Source organism: Hyla sarda, chromosome 9, assembly GCF_029499605.1.
Source record: "Hyla sarda isolate aHylSar1 chromosome 9, aHylSar1.hap1, whole genome shotgun sequence".
NCBI lineage: Eukaryota > Metazoa > Chordata > Amphibia > Anura > Hylidae > Hyla > Hyla sarda.
In genome coordinates, this window is record NC_079197.1 from 44,747,227 (window position 1) to 44,772,621 (window position 25,395).

A 25,395-nucleotide genomic window follows, 5' to 3' on the forward strand; every position below is an offset into this window, starting at 1 on the left:
TATAAACTAAATAACCCTAATTTTGATAATCTTTCTGGGTATTGTAGTCCTCCCATTCCCTGTATTACTCTGGTTGCCCGTCTTTGAACCCTCTCCAGCTCCACTATATCTTTCTTGTACACTGGTGCCCAGTACTGTACACAGTATTCCATGTGTGGTCTGACTAGTGATTTGTACAGAATAATTTCCTTGTCGTGGGCATCTACGCCCATTTGATTCACCCCATGATTTTATTTGCCTTGGCAGCAGCTGCCTGACACTGGTTGCTACAGGTAAATTTACTGATTACTAAATTTTTATACATATTTCCAGCCTGAATGTTTCCTCCCCATGTGCATAACCTTACATTTATCAGTGTTGAACCTATTTTGCCACTTCTCAGCCAAAGCCTCCAACCTATCCAGATCCATTGGCAACAGTGCACTGTCCTGTATTGTGTTAACCACTTTACAGAGCTTAGTATCATCTGCAAAGGTTGATAACTTACTATGCAATCCCTTTGCAAGGACATTAAAGGGGTACTCCAGTGCAGGATATCTTATTCCAATTGTGGGGGGGGTGGGGTCTGAACCAATGGTCGAGCCCCTGCAATCTCCTGCCAGGCACCCTCAGGCACGGAGAAACCTTTGTTCCGTGCACAGATTACTGTCAAACACCGCACAAAGCAGTGGCCGACACACCCCTCCATGTATCTCTTTGGGAGAGCCAGAGATACACAGTGTTCATGTAAAAGCCAATTTAATAATAAAAAATTAAATTCAAGGAAATGTGAAGACAATTTACTGACCATGTCTGGATCATTCCATGCTCCTGGTCCAGCTGCAGGAACCAGCTGATCTTGTAAAGCTGCAGTGAAATCTAACACCATCTTTACACTTGTCCAAGAGTCTTGAATATCATCAAAATTTTTCCAAGAATTACAGTACTCTGCAACTTGAGTATAATTTACCTAAAGCAAATGTATAACAAATAAAGACTACTGTAATACTAATGTGAGACATGTCACTGAAGTGCTGAAAATACTATGTTAAGTCATGGCCAAAAATGTATTGTTGACCGTTCTTTTTCAAGACTTCTGCAATTCGCCCTGGCATGCTGGATATCAGCTTCTGTGCCAAATCCTGACTGAGGACAACCCATTCTTGTCTAATAGGTTCTTGGAGTTTATCACAATTTCTGTTTTATTGTTTGTCCACCCACTTTTTAAAGGACTGACCACAGGTTCTCAACGGGGTTTAAATCTGGGGAGTTTCCTGGCATAGACCCAAAAATTCAAGATTTTGTTCACTGAGCACTGACTGGGCAAAAAGGGGTTGCCATCGGTCAGGATTTGGCACAGAAGCAGATATCCAGCATGCCGGGGAAAGTTGCAGTCTTGAAGTCTTAAAAAAGAAGGGTCATGACTGAATACTGAATCTTTGCATAAACTTCATGTATTTGCCAGTAAAATGCTTAAGAAATACATATATTACTAATATATTACCATTCTCCCTTACCCACAAAAGTGTCATAGCACAATACCCACAAGACCTCCAAAATTCCGAACCACAGAACTGCTAATAAAAAGGAAGTCAGGTGTGTACTTACAGGAAATTTGCCAGCTGTTTTCAGCCATCAAGTGCTATTTAGTGGTCAGGGAGAGTAACAATGCCTGGTGTTTTGGTCATGCAAGTTGCCTTGGAAAATGTTGTTTAATATCACAACTGTCACCATGGGAAGTGTCCAGGAGGTGGGCTCTTTTTGTTAGATGCACGGAGCTCCTTGGATTGGGTTTCCCTAGCCCCTTTTCTTCACAGTTCTAGTGTGCACTGAGTCTGGGGAATCTCTTAAAGGAAAACTGTCAGCCAGTTCACTCACACTAAACCCAATACACTGAGTTATAGTGCGGGTGAACAGGAGTCCAATGATTGGTCACTTACTTAAATATGTCCAGTAGGTGCTAAATTCAATGAATCTTGTGCAGGGGGGTGGGGCTATGTCAGCTCAATTTACATATTCATTGTCTATGACTCCCCATCCTAGTGAAGTGGTGTCACAGACAATGAATATGTAAATTGATTTAGAAACTCCACCCCCTGCGTGCTATTCACAGAAAATAGCAGTAGATCTTTTGGGGGGCATATCTCAAGACCTACTGCACATATTTCAGTAAGTGACCCCTCGTTGGGCTCCTGTCTACCCACACTATAACCCAGTGTATTGGGTTTAGTGTGGGTGAACAGGTTGACCGTTTTCCTTTAATACAGAGAGTCAAGGGCACCTAAGGAGTAGAGCCGATCTCTTGGACACATTCTGGGAGATTTATCAAAACCTGTGCAGAGGAAAAGTGGAGCAGTTGTCCATAGCAACCAATCAGATCTTTCATTTCTCAAAGGCCTTTTTATAAATTAAAGAAGCGATCTGATCGGTTACTATGGGCAACTGCTCCACTTTTCCTCTACAGGTTTTGATAAATGTTTACCTGTTAACGACTTCACAGCCCTTAAACAAAGGTAACCAATTGCCTAAGATTTTGGTGTCTCTACTGTAAAAACTACCCTTTAAAAAGCCTGGGAATGTAACAGCTAATACTGATTTCACAGGGCACCAGGCAGCCATAAGATCACGCTATACTTATCCCGGTTGCACCTATCTTCACTACCTTGAGGTTTGGGGGTAGCAAACTGCTGGCTAAACTGACACAATGGGAAAGGTACAATTGGCCAGTTTGCCTTGTTATTTCTGACATGTGTACATATGGGTTCTAGAGAAATTTCAGTTTTATACAAATTTTAGCTTCTAAAAAGGACACATCTTTTCACTGTATGAAGAGCACTATTTTTTCATACTTTTGTGAAACGATGGGCATAAAGTGGCCACTCACAAGAATACACGATATTTCTACCTGTGCGGTTCAATGCTATAGACATATTGCGGTAACCTGTAGAAATACAAATGAAAAAACAAACTAAAAAAGGTCTATGGAAGTTGGTCTAGCCTTACACTTAAGCTTATGTGTAAAAAAAAAATAAAATATGCACTGTATGTCGGGGTTTGTCCTTGTGTGTTTCAAAAGTCCCCCCCCCCCCCCCTCATAAATCTTAGAAAAAAGCCAACAACCTGCCCATTGTGGTGGGACTGGATGACTGTCTAATGTGTATGGGGCCTCTTAAAGGGGTACTCCAGTGGCAAACAACATTTTTTCTAATCAACTGGTGCCAGAAAGTTAAACAAATTTGTAAATTACTTCCATTTAAAAATCTTAATCCTTCCAGTACTTAGCTGCTGTATGCGCCACAGGAAGTTCATTTATTTTTTGCCTGACCACAGTGCTCTCTGCTGACACCTCTGTCCGCGTCAAGAACTGTCTGGAGCAGGAGAGGTTTGCTATTGGGATTTGCTCCTAGTCTGGACAGTTCCTGACACGGAAAGAGAGCACTGTGGTCCGACAGTAAAGAACTATCCAACTTTCTGTGGAGCATACAGCAGCTGATAAGTACTGGAAGGATTAAGATTTTTAAATAGAAGTAATTTACAAATCTGTTTTTTGCTCCAGTTAATTTAAAAAAAATAGTTTTCCACCAGAGTACCCATTTAACTCTCCCTGGTAGAAGTTATTGGAGGAAAGAAGGATCAGACATGTTGGATTTAAACTGCTTAAATCTTTTTGTTCTTGGACAGATAAGCCACTGTCAGTGGAGTCTGGCTACATGGATGCTTGGCCTCATGGAGGGATTAGCAGAGATAGCTGTTGGTCGTCTCTTATCCCCTGTGTATGGGTATCTTAAGTCTTTGGATGAGACACTCTAGAATACAATAAACCTGCTCCACTTGTGCATGGCTCCAGCTTTTTTTATGGAAACAGCTAAACAAACAAATCTCCCATAAAAGTGAATGTACACAACTGAAGTAGAACTTGTTTATCATATGACTCCATAGTAATTCCAAAGATCATCTGTCCCCAAAATGTGTTTAACATGAATATGTCAATAGTACAGCCCCCTTTATTGAGCACCTATATGATTCTCCTCTTATATGCAGCAGTCACCTCATTAGGTGGGGATCCTGTGGGAATGGCAACTTTTAGAGAGTAATGGCATATCTACAAAAATATCTGGGATGGGAATAACCAAACAGTAAACCAAAGAACATACAATGCATCAAATAAGTGCACCCAAATACCAACATCTGACTTATTTCTGCTACTGGTGCACGTTTCCACATATTTCCACAGCGCACGTGGCATACCGTACACTTGTACTAATATAATAGACATGGTATACACGTGTACCATATATTAGACCTTCATCAGACCTCGGCCTACCATGACAACCTATCGACACTCTGAATGCAGGGGCACTAATGGGTGACAGAGGAAACCCCTCCCTCTGTAAACCAATGAGGCGGTGCAAGTGCTATTGATCATAACATCTATGGAATTAAAATTTAGCAAATATATATCTTTACAATAACATTTTAGAAACAGGTTATTGAGTCCCCAGGGACTCCAGTCATGTCTATATCATTGTATATCAATACATACTTGATGTTTCCTTTTGGCAGGCTTACATACTGAAGCCTTTTTTCTTAAAGGATCCTACAATGTCACAACAATAATACACACTATTTTCTGGCACTTACCTTCTTCCAACTGCTCCAGATTTTCATAATAACAACCATCAAATTTGAGCAAATCTACACCCCAGTCAGCAAAGGTTTGTGCATCCAACTCCTAAAATCCCTGGCTTCCTGGATATCCAGCACAAGTCTTTATGCCAAGATCCTGATATATTCCAAGCAGTAATCCATGGGAGTGAACCTGGGTGTATAAAATGACAAAACATGCAGTTATACTGCAAGAGACAAGGTTTACAAGTTGTACATTTATCCTTTTTTTTTTTTTTGCTAATTTGTTGTTGAAAATCATGTTTATTTTTTTTAACTCAAGTATTAAAATGACCTTTAAACTTTACTAGACATAGTGTGCTTTATACAGAGCATTTGTACATAAGTAGGATCATACTCTGTATTCTACTCCCAAGTTGTTCTTTTATTGCAGAAAGTAAATCTGTCACTTTCAAATTTACTATAGTAAATGGGGTTATCCTAATATTTAAAAAAATATATATTATCTATTTATAAAATAGGTGATAACTGGCTGAATGGAGGGCTCCGAGCACTGGGACCCGCATCTATCAAGAGAACAGCACAGTATATAGAGTACGGTGCTCGGCAATGTTTGAAATTCCAATAGAGAGTGAATGGAGTGGTGGCAGAGCATGTATACTGTTACTCCAGGGCTGTAGCTCCCATGAGACAAGTGAGGCGATCACCTCAGGCGCATTGTTGCAAGGGGTCGCAGCAACCAGGACTGGATTGACCCTGGCCGATGCACCTGCTTGCACAGGGAGTCTGGCACACATTACACTAGGCAGTGCTTCCCAAATGGGGTGCCAGGACACTCTGGTGTGAAATATGGTGCTAAGATTTTTTGATTCTCCTGCCCAGGCCTGTGCACCTGTGAATTAAAGGCATGCAAGCTGGGCTGGAGAGAAGCCTGTGTGCAGTGCCGGGACGGGTGATGCTGCCGCTCCAATCCTCGTGTATCCTCCCTCTCCTGTGGAGCAGCTCTGGACTCTGGATTCTCCCGGGTCCCTCAGCAGAATGAAGGAGCAGGGGCTGCGCTGACAGAGGCCTACTCAGCTTCAGGTACTGAACCCCTGCCCTTCTGTCACCCCTCTATATCCCTCTGTCACCTGCTGTAACCTCTCTACACCCCTTTGTCACCCCTGTAATACCTTTACACCCCTGTTATCCCTGTATGCCCTGTCATTCATGTACACCCCTCTACACCTCTGTCATCCATGTACAATCCTCGGTCACATCTCTACACCCCTCTGACACTCCTGTACACCCGTCTGGCACCCATGTGCACCCCTCTGTCTCCCAAGTACACCCCTCTGTCTCCCAAGTACACCCCTCTGTTAGCCATCTGTCACCCATGTACACCTCTCTGACACCCATGTGCACCCCTCTGTTTCCTTTCTGTCTCCCAAGTACACCTCTGTTACCCCAAGTACACCTATTCACCCCTGTACTCCTCTACACCTGTAAAAGGGGTGAAACCGGGGCCAAGCTACCTACCTACAGGGGGTCCGCAATTTTCTGTTCCCGCCCCAGGCACAAAAAAGGGCTAGCCTCATCTCCTCTTCTTCCCATATGTTGCTTACACCAACCACATTGTTGTTGATTGTACCTACCCTGATCGCATAGAAGCTCGGACCATGTACCTTGAGTTGACTAATTGATGTTTGAATTGTCATGTCTTTAACTATTCACTTTAATGTATTCAACATCCTGTCTTGTTACTGAATACCTGACTTTATATAGTGATGGTATGCATCATATGTGTGTACCCTATTGACAACCGCGTTTCTTACGATGCCTGTTTATTGATGGTGTTTTTGTACTTTACTTGAATTTTGTACTTTGAATAAAATTAATAAAATGTTAATATTAAAAAAAAAAAAAAAAAAGGGCTAGCTACAGCTCTGTGTTACTAAGTTCATTATTGGATAAGGGACTTTCATTCTCTTGATCACTAAAGTGGTCGGATCCCTTATAATCAGCAAGTTATTACCTATCCTGTGGACAAGTGATGACTTTAGATCTTGAGATATCCTCTTTAACCACTTATTGGCATTTACCTTACAACAAATTATGTTTTGTTAAAATATACATTGGGTGCTACCATTCGGAATATATTAACACTGGACAGGCTCTTGACAAGAAGCACCTATAGTATTCTTTAGTGTATTCCCTGTCAGTTCAGGAAGTGCAGTAACACAGGGCGGCCAATGTGTTGGTTCAAAGCATTTTAGGAGTCTGAGAGACTATCTCTTCTATTCAAAAATACAAAGCCTCTTAAAGGGGCAGTCCAGTGAAAAACTTCTCTATCTTACGGATAGGGGATAAGTTTCAGATCGCGGGGGGGGGGGATACGACCACTGGGGACTACTGGGGTCTACCACTGTAGAGCAAAATAAGAAAGATTTACCTTTACATTTAAGAATACACCAATGAATAACCATCAAAAATATTATTTTCTACAATTGGCCTATTTTAAAACAAGATTGGGATTTAAAGGGGTCTTCCGGTGGAAAACTTTTTTTTTTTTTAAATACACTGTTGTCAGAAAGTTATTTATTAGCTGCTGAATAATACAGAGGAAATTATTTTCTTTTTGGAACACAGCGCTCTCTGCTGAATCACGAGCACAGTTCTCTCTGCTGACATCTCTGTCCATTTTAGGAACTGTTCAGAACAGCACATATTTGCTATGTGGATTTTCTCCTACTCTGGACAGTTCTTATAATGGACAGAGATGTCAGCAGAGAGCACTGTGTTCATGATTCAGCAGAGAGCGCTGTGTTCCAAAAAGATAATAATTTCCTCTGTAGTATTCAGCAGCTAATAAGTACTAGAAGGATTAAGATTTTTTTTATAGAAGTAATTTGCAAATCTCTTTAACTTTCTGACAACAGTGTATTTAAAAAAAAAAAAAAAGTTTTCCACCGGAGGACCCCTTTAAATCACAATCTTGTTTTAAAATAAGCCAATTGTAGGAAATAATATTGTTGATGGTTATTCATTGGTGTTTTCTTAAATGTAAAGGTAAATCTGTCTTACTTTGCTCTACATGTACTATTATTATACAGTAATTCTCTGTTTTTTCTCTCCACCTTGCAGAAAGCTTCTCCTACCACATCCTACCATTCTATTAAACCATCTGTCAATTCCCTCACCTGCTCAAGGTAAGTTTCCGTGGCATTATTGATTCTCTTAATTCGTATAAACTCGCTGTAAGGAATACGTCTTTTGACATGGTCTGGGTGGGAGCTCCCAAAATGTAGAAATACATTTTTGGAAATCGTTTTTCTGTGAAGTGGAAGTATAGAAGCAATCTTCTATTTCTGTAATCTTTACATCGAGAAACGATTTCCCTCCAAAGTGATGGGTAAATAGCATATTCATGTAACAATTCCTATCCACCTCCATAGGGGCTATAACACTGCACACACTGATCTTTTACATTGATCATTGTTATCCCATAGGATAACGTTGATCAATGATTCTGCCGCTTGACTGCTCATGCTCATGTGTTCCAGCTGTTCGGGAAGCCGCGATTTTGTCGTGGCGGTCCCGAACAGCCGACTGAGCTAGCCGGAAGTAGTTTACTTTCACTTCAGACGCGGCGATCAACATTGAACGCCGCGTCTAAAAGCTTAATAGCGCGCGGCACCGCGATCAGTGCTTCGCTCTATTAACTAAGGGTCCCGCTTTGACGGCTTTTTTTAAAGTTGGATGTGTAAATTAATTTTTTTTTCACTAAAATGCTGGATTTCCCCCAAATTTAAAATTTTTACAAGGGGTAATAGGAGAAAATGCCCTCCAAAACTAGTTTCTTCTGAGTATGGAAATACCCCATGTGTGGACGCCAAGTGCTCTGCGGGTGAACTATTATGCTCAGAAGAGAATGAGTCAGATTTGGCTTTTGGAAAGCAAATTTTGCTGAAATGGTTTTTGGGGGGGGCATGTCGCATTTAGGAAGCCCCTGTGGTGCCAGAACAGCAAATTAAAAGCCCAACATGGCACACTATTTGGGAAACAACACCCCTCAAGGAATGTAACAAGGGGTACAGTGAGCCTTTGCACCCCACAGGTGTTTGACAAATTTGGACTAAAGTTGGACGTGAAAATGAAAAATTAGATTTTTTTTCACTAAAATACTGGTTTTACTCCACATTTTTTATTTTCACAAGGAGCAGTAGGAGACAAAGCCTCCTAAAATGTTTAATCCCATTTCTTCTGAGTATGCAAATACCCCATATGTGGATGTAAAGTGCTCTGCGGGCGCACTGCAATGAGCAGAAGAGGAGGAGCGCCATTGAGCTTTTGGAGAGAGAATTTGTTTGGAATGGTAGTCAGGGACCATGTGCGTTTACAAAGCCCCCCGTGGTGCCAGAACAGTGGATCCCCCCACATGTGACCCCATTTTGGAAACTGCACCCCTCACAGAATTTAATAAGGGGTGCAGTGAGCATTTACACCCCACTGGTGTTTGACAGATCTTTGGAACATTGGGTTATGCATATTAAAAAATTACATTTTTCATTTTCATGGACCACTGTTACAAAAATCTGTCAGACGCCTGTGGGGTGTAAATGCTCACTGCACCCCTTAATACATTTCCGAGAGGGGATTACTTTCCAAAATGGGGTCAAATGTGGGGGGGGGGGGGGGGGGGCACTGTTCTGGAACCATGGGGGCTTTGTAAACACATATGGCCTTCAATTCCAGACACATTCTCTCTCCAAAAGCCCAATGGCGCTCCTTCTCTTCTGAGCATTGTAGCGTGGCAGCAGAGCACTTTACAGCCACATATTTATATACTCAGAAGAAATGGTGTTCCATATCCAAATTTTGGGGGTCATTTTTTCCTATTACCCCTTGTGAAAATGAAAAATTTGGGATAACACCAGCATTTTAGTGAAAAAAAAAAATATTTCATTTTCACGCCCAACTTAACCCCTTAAGGACTCAGCCCATTTGGGCCTTAAGGACAATTTTATTTTTACGTTTTAGTTTTTTCCTCCTCACCTTCAAAAAATCATAACTCTTTTATATTTTCATTCACAGACTAATGGGAGGGCTTGTTTTTTGCACGACCAGTTGTCCGTTGTAATGCCATCACTCACTTTACCATAAAATGTATGGCGCAACCCAAAAAAATACTATTTGTGTGGGAAAATTGAAAAGAAAACCGCAATTTTCCACATTTTGGAAGGTTTTGTTTTCACGCCGTACAATTTATGGTAAAAATGACATTTGTTCTTTATTCTTTGGGTCAATACGATTAAAATGATACCCATGATAACATACTTTTCTATTACTGTTGCGTAGTACATTTAAAATCCCCCTATTTTGAAGACCTATAAATTTTTCATTTTTCCGTATAAGCGGCGGTATGAGGGCTCATTTTTTGCACCGTGATCTGTACTTTTTATTGATACCATGTTTGCTTATATAAAACTTTTAATACACTTTTTATAATTTTTTGGGGAATAAAATGTTTTTAAAAAAGCTGCTTTTTTGGACTTTTTTTTTCCGTTCACACCGTTCACCGTACGGTATCATTAACATTTTATTTTTATAGTTCGGTTATTTTTTACAATAACATGCTGGAGTAGACCCCAACATTACCTTTTCATAAGGGGTAAAAGGAGAAAAAGCCCCCCAAAATTTGTTAGGTAATTTCTCCCGAGTACTGAAATACCCCATATGTGACCCTAAACTGTTGCCTTGAAATACGACAGAGCTCTGAAGTGAGAGAGTGCCATGCGCGTTTGAGGCCTAAATTAGGGATTTGCATGGGACAGACCCGGATGCAAGAATTACACTTGCCTCTGATACCAAAATACCCGACGGCAGTGTTTCCCCAAACAGGGTGCCTCCAGCTGTTGCAAAACTCCTAGTATGCCTGGACAGTCAATGGCTGTCCGGCAATACTGGGAGTTGTTATTTTGCAACAGCTGGAGGCTCCGTTTTGGAAACAGTGCCGTACGAGATGTTTTTATTGGGGGGGGGGGGGGGGGGTAACTGTGTAGGGGTATATGTATATGTAGGGTTTTACCCTTTAAGTTCGGCCCAGAGAATGGTTTGAGTGACGTTGGGGCCGCTCTGCCAGTGGGTCGTTCCCCCTGTGGGCACTGGTGTTGCTGCAGTGGTGGTCACCGCACAGTGCTACACCATTTTACGCTAGGGACATTAGGGACCCACTCTAAATAGGTGGCCTTGACGTGGCGAGTGGGCTAATACTTTTTATCAAAATGTATACTAACAACCTGTTAGTTTTTGAATTTATGCTGAGAAGCAATTAGATCAAAATACAATTTGTGGATGTGCGACCATGTCTGTTTTCTCTACTTGAATTCCCATTGTGTTTTCTATCCCTTTTTTTTTTTTTTTTTTACTTGTTCTGCACTCTGCCCCACCCCTTCAGCCCAACCCTATATAAAGTAGCAGGTAGCTACAGAGGGCCCTTTCATTTCTGGCAGCCTCCCAGTCTGACTGGGAGCATATGGTAAGTGAGCTTTTACACCTTGTTCACACTGGTGGGGTGCTGTGCGGCGTACATTGCTGCCGTGGCACCGTGTCTGTGGGAAGGTGTGGCCCAGGGACTGGTTTGAGTGGCATTGGGGCCGCTCTGCCAGTGGGTCATTCCCCCTGTGGGCACTGGTGTTGCTGCGGTGGTGGTCGCCGCCCAGTGCTACGCCATTTTATGCTAGGGACGTTAGGGACCCGCTCTAAATAGGTGGCCTTGACGTGGCGAGTGGGCTTGTACTTTTTGATCAAAATGTATACTCCGGCCCCGTGATCATGATTCCTCAGACCCGGAGTGATATTCACTCCGGAAGCTGATGACAGCAGGGTGCTGCATGAAAAATTGCGGGGGTCCCCAGCAGCGGGACCCCCACGATCAGGCATCTTCCTTTGGATAGGGGATAAGATGTCTTGGGCTGGAGTACCCCTTTAAAATGTAAAGCAAAATGGAATAGAGATGTAGGGGAAATCAAAGAAGAGGAGTGGAAAACTATTTTTAGAAACATCAAAAGGGCATCTGGTAACTCCAATCACCGGTTATCATACTTTAAAATTATTCACTATTTACATTTCGCACCATGAGTTTTAAAACCGATGGGTATAAGATAAGTAGCTATATGCCCTAAATGTAAAAGTGAAGAGACAGATTTATTACACATGTATAGCGGGGGTCAAAAAATGTAAAGGTTTTGGAAAGGTGTTTATGACCAAATAGTGGAGGATTCGAAGGTTAAAATCCACTTTAAGGGTACGTTGAGATGAGCGGATTTACAGCGTATTTTACACTGCAGATCCGCCGCTGAAGGACCTCTGTATGGTGCCTTTACATGTGCCTGCTCGGAGCGGCAATACGCTGCTATGTACAGACACACTGAAGCGATGTGCTAGGCCGAGAGCTGCCGCGATGTTCGAGTATACTGCGCATGCACATGTGGACTCGCACATCGCAGTGTGTGTCTGCTCGTAGCGGCGTATTGCCGCTCCGAGTAGGCACATGTAAAGGCAGCATATAGAGGTCCTTCAGCGGCGGATCCGCAGCAAAATACGCACAATTCTAGGTTTATTCAGGATGAAAGGAGGTAAAGAGGGAATGGTACTCAAGCTATTGGGGTTACAAAAGTTGAGGAAGGAAAAATTAAAAAGTTTGCACGGAATGGAAGGAATGGAGGAGTTAAGGATGTACTAACTGCGTTAGTGTTTAGTGTTTAGTAGTGCCAGGCATCGAGGTACGGGAGGGAAGGAGGAAAGGGGATGGGATAGGAAATGTACTTAATTTAATGTATACATTTTTGTATCGCTGCATAAGGAAAGAAAAAATATCTGTAACCTTGCATTGGTGTATTTATTACCCTGTGCCTGGCCCAGGAGAAGCTATTTCATCCTCAGAACATGGAGGTTAACATTGCCCTGGCATCATGAATTTCACCTTACAACCTTTTTTGGTCACCTCAACATCATCACTAGTGGGTGCCACAATACCAGTTTTTTTTCACTATTTATGCTGTGACTTGTGCTTGCCACAGAATCAGGTGACAGCTCCAGCAAAGCAGGTGGAATGCGAGATGTCTATCGTCTGCTATGCACTGTGGGGGAGATTTATCAAAACCTATGTAGAGGAAGAGGGATGCCCACGGCAACCAATCCGATTGTTTCTTTCATTTTTTACAAAGGCCTTTGAAAAATGTAGATAGCGATCTGATTGGTTGCTATGGGCAACTGCAGTACTGTACTCTTTCTCTACACAGGTTTTGTTAAATATCCCCATGTCTGTAATAAAGCACCTGTGTATGTGTTGTGCAGTTCAGAACATATGTATAAATTAGAAAAAAAAAAGAAAGTAAAATTATATAACGTTTGAAGTTTTAAATTTTGAATTACAAATGAAAAAGAAAAATAATAAAAAGTGAGACATTCCTGCTGAATGAAAAACAAAAAATTGATTAGTGGTGTCAGCAATAGGTATTTTCTGTTATGCAGGTGATTTGGAGCCAAGATTTATAATAGTGTTTAAAGTATTAAATTAAATGTAATAATTCTAAACTATATTGATAAATATATAGTAAATATAAATCATGGTGTAGTCCTTCACATGGGGGAAGCTATGATGTTCTAGAATAAAAATGTTATGAAATTCTTCCATGTAATCAGAACATAAGAAAAGCTTCTCATCACAATTGTAACAATCTACCTAATAATCTGCAGGAGCTTGAAAAAGACCAGGGAGCTGGTTGAAACGTTGTTCTGAACATCCTCACTGTGATGGAATAAAACTTTTTTTTGGATTTTATCATTCAGTCTGCTGCGGATATTTCCAATTTTTGTTTATATATGGATCCCTGACCCGGGTCTGGACTCTGCGTGCACCAATTCCTGTTTGTTCGGGTGCTGCTCTCCTTTCAATTTATAATAATCTGCAGTGATATATTCTCAGTTAAACTGCACTTACCATATATACTCGAGTATAAGCCGAGTTTTTCAGCACAATTTTTCGTGCTGAAAACGCCCCCCTCGGCTTATACTCGAGTGAACTCTCCGCCTGTCAATCCCTTCTCAGTGCCCGGAAAGCCCTCTTCTCCGCTCGGGGCTGGCCCCATACTAGTGATGTTGCCTTGACGACGACGTACAGGGATGTCCGTGTGCAGCAGAAGAGGGCCTCCCGGTGAAGATGGACAGCCCGGAACGACTAACCCTCCCCACCGGATGGTCCCTGCAGCATAGATGGCCTGGAACAGCTCACCCTTCCCACCGAGGGGAAGTGAGAAGAAAACTAAAGGGGGGTCTGGATGATGACGAAGGCTGCCGATGGCTGTCCGGGCATGCTGGGAGTTGTAGTTTTGCAACATCTGGAGGTCCGCAGGTTGAAGACAACTGATGAAAAGATTGACAGGCGGTGATGATGAAGAGGGGGGGAGGGGGGAATGATGACGGGGGTCTGGATGATGACAGGGTGATGATGACGGGGGTGAAAATGACAGGGTGATGATGACGGGGGTGATAATGACTGGGGTCTGGATGATGACAGGGGGGGATGATAACAGGGTGATGATGACAGTGGTGTTAATGACGGGGTCTGGATGATGACAGGGGGGGGATGATGACAGGGGGGGGGGATGATGTATTTTCCACCCTAGGCTTATAGTCGAGTCACTAACTTTTCCTGGGTTTTTGGGAGTTAAATTAGGGGGCCTCGGCTTATATTCGGGTTGGCTTATACTCGAGTATATACGGTACTCCTCTGAAGAGGGAGAAAAGTGGAACCTATTCCCATATTTCAATGGGTAAATAATTTAGGCAACGTTTCACAGATTTGTTTTAAGCAAATTTCTATTTATGTACAATATATGTGAATTGGGATTTCAAAAGATTACTCACACATAGCAGAAAATTTTCATCTGCAGATTTTCAGGGCCATAACATGCCTATTATATGGTAAAGTTGCATCAAATTTCACCTCCTCTATGAATGTCTTACCTGATCTTTTCGCTTCACTCCTCACTCTCCATCATGAGGGTACAGTTAGAAAAATCATAGTCCTCATCTGGATAATATCCCACTACAAAAACAAGAAGAAGAACATGACTCTTCTGCTCTATTCTACACAGTGAAGAAAACAATACCCAACAGGTCTATTATAAATTATCATTACACGGATCATCGGTGTAGGCCGACTCAAGGTCCTTAAATACCATAAATTGGCTTTTCTTTCTAAAAATAAACAAAACAACAAATGGTTAGCAGCTATTAGGTGATTGTCCTGTACAGAATGAACCCACCAACCCTGTACAGAATAAACTAATAATGCAGGGACTTACCTGAAAAATTTCCTAAACAGGGCAATGCCCACCACAAACACTCCTACGCTCACCACATAGAAAACTGTTAAGGAATAAAACAGTAGCGATGATAAGCCATAATATCTAAAAACACTTCCATCCTCCTAAATATTACTTCAGCCACAGGACCAGTTCTGGTAGAAGCCTTTGATAGTAGCATAGGGGGAGATTCATCAAAACCTGTCCAGAGGCCAGAGACCTGTCCAAAGTTGCTGAGTTGCCCATAGCAACCAATCAGATTTCTTCTTTCATTTTTAACAAGGCCTCTGTAAAGTGAAAGAAGCAATCTGATTGGTTGCTATGGACAACAGGGCAACTTTTCCTCTGGACAGGTTTTGATAAATCTCCCCCATAGTCCACATCCTGCTTCATACAGGTGATAACGTCAAAATCCAGATCTTTAGTAGTAAATAAACCCCTAAAAATATATTAATAAAGGACCCCACAGACCTGACATCCTGTCGCTCTCCATCACTAACCCTCAAAGATTCAGGCGGCTGATGGAATTCTAATGACACCACTGACATCATTGTGACATCACTGCCTCATCTTTACCAGCCTATAACATGTACATTACATACAGTACATACTATATAGGGGGAGATTTATCAAAACCTGTGAAGAGGAAAAGTCGCTGCGTGGCCCATAGCAACCAATCAGATTGCTTCTTTCATTTTTTAAAAGCCCTCTGAAAAGTGAAAGAAGCGATCTGATTGGTTGCTATGGGCAATTCAGCAACTTTTCCTCAAGACAGGTTTTGATAAATCTTCCCCATAGTTTTCAATGATAACATGCTGGCTACCATTAAATGGGAACCTACTGCTTACACTGAACTGAATTCAAACACTTTAGGCAAATTTACTAACACCTTATAAAGTCTCAGAGACTGAAGACAGTGTAAAAATGTGCGGGATTTTTCACAATGGTCGGGCTGTTTGATAAATCTTAAGACTTTCTAGTTTAAGTTTAGACCATTTATTAGCTCAGTTTATGGCAAAATTGTGTGCAAAAATGTTTTGGTGCACAAAGCCTCATGTAAAAAACGGATCTATTCTTGATAGACCACACCCCCTTTTTAGACCAATGCCACACCCCCTTATCAAGCCCTGCATAATGGTATCTATAAAAGCATCTATAATACTTGTGGGGCAAGGCATGTATGCCTCTGGTACATTTTCCATAGTAAATCTGCCCTAATATGCCGCTGGCAACTTAGCTCCATGAAGTCGTGGCTGCAGCATGTCATGCAGGGGATTTGGATCTCTATAAGAAAAAGAAAGTAATCAATATACCGTATTTTTCGCCGTATAAGACGCACTTTTTCTTCCCCAAAACTAGGGGGAAAAAGTCGGTGCGTCTTATACGGCGAATACACCCCTATCGCGGCGGTCCCTGCGGCCATCAACGGCCAGGACCCGCGGCTAATACAGGACATCACCCATCGCGGTGATGCCCTGCATTAACCCTTCAGACGCAGTGATCAAAGCTGACCGCCGCATCTGAAGGGAAAGTGACACTAACCCTGCTGTTCAGTCGGGCTGTTCGGGACCGCCGCAATTTCAATGCGGCGGTCCCGAACAGCCCGACTGAATAGCCGGGTTAGTGCTTACAGGACACCGGGAGGGACCTTACCTGTCTCCTCTGTGTCTTCTCCGTTCAGGGATCCCCTGTATGGCCGGCGCTCTCCTTCCTCGTCATCACGTCGTCGCGTACGTGCGTCGGCGTGCGTAACGACGTGATGGCGGCGACGGAGAGCGAGGATACCCGGCCGGCAGCAGAGACGTTCCAGAGCGACGGGGACACGGCAACAGCGATGGAGCAACATCCAGGGCAGCGGTGACGGGTCTGGAGCGGCGGGGACACGTGAGTATTACCTCCTCCTGCAGTGGTCTTCAATCTGCGGACCTTCAGATGTTGCAAAACTACAACTCCCAGCATGCTGGGAGTTGTAGTTTTGCAACATCTGGAGGTCTGCAGGTTGAAGACCACTATTGGGTTCAAAATCTTTATTTTTTTAGATTTTGCCCCTAAAAATTGGGTGCGTCTTATACGCCGGTGCGTCCTATAGGGTGAAAAATACGGTAATTTGGGGTCTAAAAACTATATGGTGTTAAAAGGAGGAGATAACCCTTTAGTCCAGGGGTACTCAACTATTTTTAGTGAGGGTCCGCTTATCCAGGTCTGCCACTGGTAAAGGTCCGAGCAAAGCGCTGAGGCCTGATTCACACCTAGTTGCTGCAGTGCCATGAAGGAAATAGGTAAAACGACTGAAGACTGGAGGATGTAAATGTATTTTCGGGATACTGAGAGACTGTACCCCTGAATAAAATACTGCCACATTGTATGTCCCTGAATATAACACTGCCACATTGTATGTCCCTGAATATAATACTACCACACACTGTGCCCCTGAATATATTACTGCCACACACTGTACCCCCTAAATATATTACTGTCGCACGATGTGCCCCTGAATATATTACTGCTGCACGCCGTGCCCCTGAATATATTACTGCCACACACTGTGCCCCTGAATATATTACTGCCGCACACTGTACCCCCTGAATATATTACTGAAGCAGGCTATGCCCCTGAATATATTACTGCCACATGCTGTGCCCCTGAATATATTACTGCCGCACGCTGTGCCCCAGAATATATTACTGCCACACGCTATGCCCCTGAGTAATATATTTAGGGGCACAACATGCGTCAATAATATATTGCCGCACGATGTGCCCCTAAATATATTAATGCCGCAGGCTGTTCCCATGGTATTATACTGACACGCTATGCCCCTGGTATAGTGCTGCCACATGCTATGCCCCTAATATATTAAAGCCACACGCTGTTCTCCAGGTATATTACTGCCACACGGTGTGCCCCTGGTATATTTCTGGCACTTGGTATGCCCCTGCTATAGTACTGCCACTTGGTATGCCCCTGGTGTAGTACTTGACAGTAGAAAATGAAAAAGTGTTCCCCTTGAATGAAGGCACTGGTCCCACTAGTTAAGATATATATACTTTATTGCAACGCGTTTCGATCCCGAACTGGGATCCCAGTTTGGGATCGAAATGCATTGCAATAAAGTATACTGGTATATATCTTAACTAGTGGGACCAATGCCTTCATTCGAGGGGAACACTTTTTCATTTTCTAATGTCATGCATCCACACCGGACCAACAGACGTCATCTCCGGGAGTTCCCCTTGGCGGCTATCCTGCGAATTTGTCTCCACAAGCCACTGTACGTGTTGTGCCCTCAGCGCAACACCTAAGGGTAAGGACCCTATATTACCTCTTATTGCCTCCCTATCAAAACGATCTTCACTAGGAACGTACTCTATGTATCTTTTTCTCCCCATCTCCTACCTTGTGTAGTACTGCCACACTCTATATCCATGGTATAGTACTGCCACACACTATGTAGCTGGTATAGTACTGCTACATGCTATGTCCCTGGTACATTACTGCCGCACAATATGGCCCCAAATATAATTTTAACGAACACTGTGCCATGTAATGACTAAGTGTACCATAAAACAACGAATGATACCACCGTCACTCTCAATGAATGATACCACCATACCATCGTGCCCCCAGAATAAATGATGTCAATATGCCCCCAGAATAAATGAAGTCACTGTGCCCCCAGAATAAATGATGTCACTGTGCCCCAAGAATAAATTATGTAACTTTATCCTCTTAAGAAATGAAGTCACTGTGCCCCCAGAATAAATGAAATCACTGTGCCCCCAGAATAAATGAAGTCACTGTGCCCCCAGAATAAACGATGCCACTGTGGTGTCCCGTACCGTATCCTATCTGGTACCTTTTATTGTGGGTCCCCATAGCCAGAGTCCCTAGGACGTCAGGGTCCCTATTGTCTTATCCACACCTAGTCACCTCTCATCCCTATAGTACTTATCCTGTAGCCATTTAGGATTTGTATGTGTAAGATTGTATAAATGTAAATAAATAGTTAATTACCTGCCCATAGCGTAGCAGGACCTGCGGGTCACGTGGTCAGGTGAACTCTATGGTATTTCTGCTTGAGGACCTTTGGAGGTCCTTGTGACGTAGTCAATCCCATCACACTGTGTAACAGTGAGTGACGGATGTTCGGACCAATCAGATTAGCCCCGCCCCCTGCCCATATAAGGGAGCGGCGGCCATGTTCTCGCTCTCTTGTTCCTGTGCAAGCAAGCGAGAAGCATCTGCGCTGCTGAGATCAGTGAGTCTAGGCCTTTACCTTGCGGCGACGGCCGATAACTTCTAAATTCTGAGTGTATCAATCCCCACGCACTCTGCAAGATCACCGAACCTTATCTATCCCCTAAATCCGGACGGATCTGCAATAATTACCCTAAATTCAGAGACTTTAATCTCTTTCAAGGTCCGCAACAGTTGTCAGTCATTTAGCTATATAATGACTGTATTCCTGAGACTGTCATTGTTCACTGGATGTACCGCAAGCACTTAAGTAAAGTTACCCAAGTTCAAGTTCAAGTACCTTATGGACCTTCAGTCATTTTATTACATGCACCTGTCGTTTCTGGGAAGGGCGGCGATAGCCGGAGAATTACCTCAGCATACTAGCCCTCAGCCTGGCGTCACGAACTATAGGGTTAACATTAACCCCTTACCTACTACAACATCCCAGCTACCCTACACCCCCCAAGGCATACCACACCACTTTGTCCTCTTAATAAACTGTGCCCCCAGAATAAATGAAGTCACTGTGCCCCCAGAATAAATGAAGTCACTGTGACTCTACAGCTGCTGCAACGTACAACTCCCATCATGCATAGACAGATGGTTATGATGGGACTTGGAGTTCTGTAACAACTGGAGAGTCACAGGTGGGGGGAATGACTGCTCACCTGACAGCGTAGGCTCCCCGTCTCAGGTCCTGTGCTGCTCCGCTGCTCTGGCCTCTTCTTGTCTGGCCTGGCTAATCGCTCCGTCTGCATCACTGGAGAAGTGCCAGGCAGGGATCTGGACCGCGGCCCGCCAGTTGAGTATCCCTGCTCTAGTTAGAGACCCCTGAAGTGGGAGGAATTTGGTTGCTATGGAGAATACTGACACATTTTGCATTTATGCTGGAGGTCCTGTACATAATATAAGCTAAGCGCTCGGAGTGGTTGTCCAATTGTGTGTTATACATGGGGTCCTGGAATTGGTCTCATAGACGAGTCTAACATTTGACACCCAAGGTAGACAATGGAATGGCACCCCTCTTCGTGACAAAATATTACGGCCATAGCATGATTGAATAAACACCCATATTTAATTACTTACTTTTTTGGGATTTATTTGGTTGTGGTCAGTTGCTTTCCTTTACATCTTCACCTGGCCTAGTTATAAAAGCATATTATATGAGTTTTTAAAGCCATAATTATTTTAGAAGCATTAAAACACAACAAAAGCAGTATAAATCTGTTATCATCATAATTAACATGTCATTTTTACAGCATGGTGAAACAATCATGATTTTTTTTTCCCTTCAATTTAGTGCTAAAGTATTTTTTTTTGTTCTACAATTCAAGAAAAAAAGGTACAATTAAAAAGTACAATTTGTCTCTAACACGTCCCCTCCCCCACCTCATCTGGCCCAGTGTCCCTGCAAACCAATGTTAGCAAGGCTGGTAGCCTCAGCTTTAGAATGACACCGCCAGTGCCTCAAGAAGTAAGAGACCAGAATTGAAGCTGAAAAATGGCCACATGGCCACAAGTATATTATACCCTTATTTAGCGTTGTTGATGCAAAACATTATAGCCATTAAAAGGTGAGGAGGAGAAAAAAGAAGCAAAACAGCTCTTCCTGGGTGGGCCATAGTGATGTTGTCGGCTATAAAACTGGTATCATGGGCGTGGTTTGCCATGCGGGTGTGAGGACGTGCTTTCTAGGAGCTCCGGTCCTGCACCCCCTGTTATTCCCTGAAACCTCTGTCCGACCTTATGGGGAACCAAAAGAAAAGGCAGAAGAGGCAGACTAGATCTCGGCCATCCTCGCCACAGAGGGATTTGAGGGGCTACTTCACCCGCTCGCAGCCCCAGAGGAGTGCATCCCTACCTCCCTCTGCACAGCCCGGCAAGATGGCGGCTCCTCCTTCACCCATGCAGTCTCCAGAGTGCTGCCCTGCTAATGGGCTGCCTGCTCATCCTCAAGCGCAGGACTCCGTACCCGCTCCTCCGGTGCCAGCCCCGGCCACAGTCCTCCGGCTCTGGCCTCCTGGATGCCGGCTGCGGCCCAGCCACTACAGACCGAGGCTCCCTCTTCTCCTAGGTCGCAAGTGAAGGACCCCGGGGCTGGCCCCGACTCTGCAAGCAGCGCCAGAGGGCTCCAGCGGCGTCAGGAGATGGACAGGTGAGGCAAAACTCCCCTTCACCTGCAGTCACCTGGGACTCCCTGTCCGGCTGCAGCACTACATTTTCTCCCCGGGGGTCTGTGGGCTGCCTGCTCCCTCCTGCAGCCTCTCCCACCCCTCAGCTGGCTCCCACCTCCCCGGTCACTGCACCCTGGGCACTGCTCTCTGGCTCCCTGGTGGTGGGCTCCCCTGCATCCTCTGTGTGGGGGCTCTTGCTGGGGTCCCCTCACTTACAAATGGACTGGCCTCCATTGCCTGGCTCCTGCTCCTCCCCTCTGGTGGCCTTCTACGCGGTACCCCAATCGGGCCCCTCTACTTTGCCGGTGGCTGCCCCCCTGTCTCCACAGTGGTCCTCGGGCCCCTCCTGGGGACTCCCAGCACAGCGCTCCCCAGCTGCCCTATGTGGGGGTGACCTGCCGCCTCTCAGCGAACAGCCATTGTCCGTAGGGGGTACACCAATGGCTTCTGGGCCTCATGCTGACCTACCCCCGAGTTTGAGGGGCACGCCACCTGTCTTTAGAGCCCCTTCGCCGGGTCCCACAACACCGACGCCTGTCATGGAAATGCCGGCCTCCTATGCCCCAGCTCCTTCTGTTGCTGAGACTGAATGTCCGCTGACTCTGGCTGACCTGCCTTCTTTGATTTCTTCCTTACCTACCAAGGAGGATTTTTCCTGTGTAAACAGGAGTTTGTGCAAATCCGTTCTGAAGTTTCCACGTTGTCATCCAGGGTGGACACCATTGCTTCTGCTCAGGACTCCTCCTCGGCCATTGTTCAATCTCTTCATGAGACGGTGCAAAAACATGGCAATCAAATCTTCCATTTGCCGCAGCACCTGGACGATGTGGAAAACCGCAGCCGGCGGAATAACATTAGCATATGGGGCTTGCCTGAGGTGGTTGGCCCTGATGAACTGCATTCTGCTTTGCTCGCAATCTTCAATGACCTATTGGACAGGCCTGCTGATACCCATATTGAGCCCTGCGTCCCCCTTCACCGGATGATCGACGTCCCAGAGATGTTATTTGTCGAGTGCACTTCTATAACATCAAGGAGGACATAATGCGGTTGTCCCGCACCCGCCGTTGGATTTACTACAAGGATGTGGAAATTCAATTGTTCCCAAATCTGTCCAGCCATACTCTGGCGCAATGTGCTGCCCTTCGTCCTTTGTTAGAAGTGCTTCGTGAACGGGGCCTGTTGTTCCGCTGGGGCTTCCCCTTTGCCCTCACGGTCCGTAAGGAGGGCAGAGCCTACACTCTGCGCTCCCCTGATGATCTTCCAAGTTTCCTTAAGGACCTGGACATTACTCCTCTCTCATTGACTGACTGGCCCACTGTGGCCTCTCAAGCCCCCAAGCGCCCCATCCAAAGGTCCCCCCAGAAAATCTCTAAACAGGCCCGGCCGGGTCTCCCGCCCCGGGACACTAGGTGTCAGCGTTTGGTTACTAGATGGGAGTCTGTCCCTTCCTCATCCCGAGCGGGCCCACTCCCTGCTTCCTGAGACTTTCCTTATTGGGGTGGTTGATTGTTTATTGAGTAGTACTGCCCCCGGGCCCTGATCTCATGGAGGAGATACAGAATGTATATGTTTCTTTGATGTTTGCATAATGTGATATTAACATATTGTTTTCTCCTTTCTTAGGGCCGCATTGCTCACTGTCTTTCTCCTGTATTGTCCCTTCCACTGTTCTCTCTATGCCGTCATTTGTCTGTGTCACTTCCCCGTTCCCCATCTGCACCGACTCATTACCTCTACTCTTTGACGGAGGTTTCTCTGTTTTCATGTTTTTCTCATGTACATTTTTGGGGGTGCCGGCTCCGGCCTCCTCTCATGCTTGTTTGCGTTCCACGTTGCCCCAGTAGGTTGAAACTGTCGGGGGTTCTGTACCCCGGCGTAGGTTTCCTTGGTCTAGGACCTTCTCCTTTGTAGTCAGTGCCGCAGCAGATCATAATCTGCTGCTACGTTGTCTTTTGGTAGTCTTCTATTTCTTTTTCTTCTATTTTCTCCCCTCTTTCCCTCTTTTCTTTGGTTACTTGTGCTTCTCCTCTTTCTAGTTTTTTCTTCTTGACTTTTTGGAAGAACGGGCCGGTGAACGTGCGTGCCTTCCCTTCGTGACCACCCCTTCGTGATCTCAATTTGGCCTCTTTCAATGCGAAGGGTCTCAACACGCCAGTGAAACGGACGCAGATTCTACACCACCTTCATAAACGCAAGGCACATGTTGCATGCTTTCAGGAAACCCATTTTAAAACTGGACATGCCCCCACACTTAAAAATAGACATTTCCCACTATGGTTTTGTGCCAACATCCCGAAGGCTCGTGCTAAGGGGATTGTGATTGCCACTCATAGGTCCCTTGCACATTAGGTCCTTAACCCCTTAAGGACTCAGGGTTTTTCAGTTTTTGCACTTTCGTTTTTTCCTCCTTACCTTTTAAAAATCATAATCCTTTCAATTTTCCACCTAAAAATCCATATTATGGCTTATTTTTTGCATCACCAATTCTTCTTTGCAGTGACATTAGTCATTTTACCCAATAATTCACCGAAAAACGAAAAAAAAAATCATTGTGCAACAAAATCGAAGAAAAACGCCATTTTGTAACTTTTGGTGGCTTCCGTTTCTACGCAGTGCATATTTCGGTAAAAATGACACCTTATCATTAGTTTGTAGGTCCGTACGGTTAAATTGATACCCTACTTATATAGGTTTGATTTTGTCGTACTTCTGGAAAAAATCATAACTACATGCAGGAAAATGTATACGTTTAAAAATGTCATCTTCTGACCCCTATAACTTTTTTTATTTTTACACATACAGGGCAATATGAGGACTCATTTTTTGCGCCGTGATCTGAAGGTTTTATCGGTATGATTTTTGTTTTGATCTGACTTTTTGATCACTTTTATTCATTTTTTAATGGTGTAAAAAGTGACCAAAAATATGCTTTTTTGGACTTTGGAATTTTTTGGCGCGTACGCCATTGACCTTGCGGTTTAATTAATGATATATTTTTATATATTGGACATTTATGCATGTGGCGATACCACATATGTTTATTTTTCATTTTATTTACACTGTTTTATTTTTTTTATGGGAAAAGGGGGGTGATTCAAACTTTTATTAGGGAAGGGGTTAAATGACCTTTATTAACACTTTTTTTTTACTTTTTTTGTGCAGTGTTATAGGTCCCATATAGGTCCCATTTGCATAAGTTTTAGTGCCCTATTCACATTACGTCAGAAGAAAACAGTGTTACATTTAAAATACAAATAACGTAAAGTGCATTTTAAAAACATGGTGCATAATCTATCTTGTAGTTTAAGCCTAAGGGACCTGTAGCTGACGTTCGAATTATCCAGTATGTTTCACGTTGTACAAGATACCTTTCTATATTCTGTCCTGCTTTGGGTTTAATTCGTTCAATACCTGAAAATTTAAGAACATTAGATTGTCCCCCATGGAATTCTATCACATGAGAAATTAGGCGAGGTGATCCTTTAAGTGTACGGAGTGAGTACATATGCTCACGTATTCTAGCGCACAACTGTCAGATAGTTTTACCTATGTAGTAGAATCCACAGGGGCAATATACTACATATACTACGAATTTTGTCCTGCAGATTATTAGATCAGTAACTACGTGCGTGATTGGTCCCAGTCTGAGTGTTTTCAATTCAGCATTGTACTTACAAAAATTGCAAGTCTTACAGGAATAATTGCCTTTTGGTGCACATTGCTCTAACCAGGTGGTATCTCTCTTAGAGGTAGCTTGGGCTTTATGTTTAAGGGTGTCCCCTAATGATTTATTCTTCCTATACGATATTAAAGGTTTTCTGCTTGCTACTTCATTTAATTCTACATCCCCTTCTATTATGTGCCAATTGCGTCTTATCGCCTGTTCAATAGTTTTGTTTATCGAGGAGTTTTGAAAAGTAGAAGTAAAACGTTTCTGTACTGAAAAAGCTTATTTCTTCTTGTTTTTAGATATTAATAACTCTTTCCTAGTTAAATTGTTCAACAGGGTAATTTCTCTCTAGCAA

At 43.7% G+C, this 25,395-nt stretch overlaps 1 pseudogene; it reads right to left on the reverse strand.

Annotated features, from left to right (window-relative positions):
* The window catches only part of LOC130291886 (alpha-galactosidase A-like), a 37,316-nt pseudogene extending 14,181 nt beyond the window's left edge, over positions 1-23,135 (reverse strand).
* Positions 23,136-25,395: the final 2,260 nt, after the last annotated feature.